The sequence below is a fragment of the Canis lupus genome, chromosome 4 (genome assembly GCF_003254725.2).
Source record: "Canis lupus dingo isolate Sandy chromosome 4, ASM325472v2, whole genome shotgun sequence".
Classification (NCBI taxonomy): Eukaryota; Metazoa; Chordata; class Mammalia; order Carnivora; family Canidae; genus Canis; species Canis lupus.
In genome coordinates this window covers 27,982,013-27,985,332 of record NC_064246.1, presented here as the reverse complement: position 1 = coordinate 27,985,332, position 3,320 = coordinate 27,982,013, and the positions used below count along the sequence as shown (strand labels likewise).

Below are 3,320 nucleotides of genomic sequence, written 5' to 3'. Positions count from 1 at the left end.
GCCTGCCAAATCTATATTCTCATCTTCTCCCCTGGTCACAGGGCTTTGGGTATTATGCCCAGTTGGAAAATTCTCTTTCCAGGTTCCCTAATAGGAGCGGTCCGGTGGGGGGGCTCCTGGCAAAGCTGCGGTGGCCCCTCCCCAGGATTTCCAGGCCACAGGACTGATGGCTGAAGCTCCAGGACTCAGACTCTGGCCTGGAAGGTAGAAGCTGCCTTCCGAGGACGGCGGAACACAAGCACCGAAGGATCCAGAGCCTCTGATGGATTTCAAGGAACTGCCATCCCAGCCTGGATTGTCTGTCTCTAGCTTCTCTTATGTAAGAGAATAAACCACGAGTCTGTTTAAGCCATCGGCTTGAAGAGCCATGTGCCCCTGTGAAGGTATTTGTTTTGTTTTGTTTTTTGTTTGTTTTTTCCAGCACAAATCTATTTAATTGAGGCAGGCAGCAGCATGTTCCACTCTGATTAATTAGTCCAGGGGCCTGTCAACACAAAGTACAGAAGAAGCCACCATCATTCTTTCGGGAGTAGCCTCCATTGGTGGCTGCAGTGTGAGGGGACACTATGATCCCTGGATGCTGTGGATAGACTCCTTAGGGTTGATCCAGTGTCTGATGTTAGCTCGGGAAGTAATGGAAGGTGGCGGAGGAGGGGGTAAAAGTTCTCCAGGGAATTAGGTCTTGATGATACGGTGGATATCCTGAGTGGTCTCCTGGTGTAAAAGTATCTCACTTTTGTTCTTGAATGTCCCTATGTGGTGGTTGTACAAGGCTGCTAAGCGGAAATCCAGGTCATCCTTCGGTATCTCAGGATCAAAAAAATAAATATCTTGCCTCATGGAGGTGATTGTGGGAGTCGAGCTGAGCTGACTCCAGGGTTCCTGTTGCTGAGCAAGGTGAGTTGGGTTCTTATATGGCAGTTTCTTGGAAGCCCGGAGTTTCTCCAGGTAGGAATCATAGTTTTCCAACGTAGGGTGCTGGAAAGGGTCTCGGGTGAAAGGCATGGTAAAGTGCAGAGTGAGATGCTGGTGTGAGGGATGGGAAGCCCACCACCTTTGGAGGTTTTTAAGTTGACATCAAATTTTTTTTTTGTAAGTTTAAGTAGCTGCAAAGAATGTAATTCTGATTTATGAAACCGTTAACATTCTAAAGCTGTCACATCACTTTAAAATGTATTTAAGGAAATAAACACTTCACAGTAATCTAATACCATCATTTAAAAAAAATACATGAACAAATGCGGTACAGATATACAACAGAATATTACACAGCTGTAAAACAAGATGAGATTGTGCCATTTGAGACAACACGGATGGACCTAGAGGTATTATGCTAAGTGAGATAAGTCAGATTGAGAAAGAAATACCATATGATTCCATTCCTAAGTGGAATCTAAAACAAACAAATGAATAAACAAAGAGCAGAATCAGACCCATGAATACAGAGAACAAATTGATGGTTGCCAGAGGAGAGAGGGGTAAAGAGTGGAACAAAATGGGTGAAGGGGAGGGACACCCTTCCAGCTACGGAATGAATAAATCACGAGTAAAAGGCACAGCATGAGGAATACAGTCAATGACGTAATAGCAACATAATGGGACGCATGGTAGTCACACTTACAGTGAACATAACATACAAAATTGTTAAATTCCTTTTTTTTTTTTAAAAAAGATTTTATTTATTTATTCATGAGAGAGAGAGAGGCAGAGACACAGGAAGAGGGAGAAGCAGGCTCCATGCAGGGAGCCTGATGTGCTACTCCATCCTGGGACCCCAGGATCACACCCTGGGCTGAAGGCAGGCCTTAAACCGCTGAGCCACCCAGGGATCCCCCAAACTTGTTAAATTCCTAATGTAACATTGGACGTCAACAATACTCAAATAAAAAAACACATGAATAAAATCTTTAGCAGTCAAATGTTAGATCATTTTTTTTCTTGAACTCTTATTTCCATTCTATTATCTTATAGAATTTCATCCTAACTTTTTTGTCTTTTTTTTTTTTTTAAAGATTTTATCTATTTGTGAGAGACACAGAGAGAGGCAGAGACATAGGCAGATGGAGAAGCAGGGTCCCCGCAGGGAGCCTGATAGGGGACTTGATCCCTGCCACCCAGGCGTCCCCTAATGTGTTTTTTATGGTTAAAAGTCTTTCAGATTATTTTACCTTGTGTCTCTGCAATTAGATTATACATACACACACACACACATATACACATTTAGATCTTGTGACCACATATCTTTACAGACTGAAAATTTTGACCGGGATTGAGGTAGGTACATTGCAATCTTAATGAATATACAATTGAGCAAAACAATATAAAGTAAAACATTTTAAATAATAAACATATAACTAAAAAATTGGAAATCCACTTCTCAATAATGTGAATTGAGCATTTAAAAAATAATTGGTTCATTTATCTATGGCTGAGTGTGATTGTCAGATTGAGACGGCGTTCAGCTAATTTCTCTTGCTGTTGATGGTTTTTGTAGAGGTAAGCACTAGGAAATCTCATTCACATAAGCAGGTAGATAGAAATGGAATACGTTGTATTATATAGCATTGTCATATAATTCTTTGAACTATTTTTGAGTTACATGCTAAAAATCACAATGATATATCATCAAAAAACATTTATAACCTTCTATCAGCTAATCCTCTAAGCTAAATCCTTCTTTAGTTTTCTTGAAGCCAAAGAATTAGAAACCATTGATTTGCAACTCGGTCATTAGAGTAATTCACATTCTCAGTTTCTGGGAAGTATATCACAAAGCCTATGTACCAAGACCTATCAAATGACTATTAATTACCCTCTCATTCCTTCACAGAGCGACATTTGTTTAAACTGACATTCACAAAAGGAGTTGGGAAAAATCCAAACATAAATTTCAATTTGCCCTTATCAACATAATATTTTTGATGAAATGCTTTTGTCTCAGCGCAAGCCTTAAACATTTTCACCCAAACCTTGGAAAATGTCCACCAAACATCCGAGGTGGCAAAGCTAGTTCTCGTTGCCAAATCAATTAGCCCAGTCAAGTTTATTTATTTTGAAATATGACAAACATTCAGAAAAGTCTACAAAGCAAAACTTTATGGGTCAGTAAATAATAAAAAAGCAAACCCATGTAATTATTACCCTTTGCCGGCGTCTCCAAAGCCTCACCTCATGCCCTTTCCCACTGACACCTCCCTCCTGTTCTCTTAGAGGGTACTGGGATCCCTGACTAGCTCAGTCAGTAGAGCATGTGACTCTTGATCTTGGGATCATGAGTTTGAGCCCCATATTAGGGCATAGAGATTACTTAAAAAAAGCAA

General features: G+C 40.4%; 1 pseudogene; it reads right to left on the bottom strand.

Moving 5' to 3' along the window:
- Positions 1 to 487: 487 nt before the first annotated feature.
- On the bottom strand, positions 488 to 1,005 carry LOC118354554 (protein CFAP276-like; annotated as a pseudogene).
- Positions 1,006 to 3,320: the final 2,315 nt, after the last annotated feature.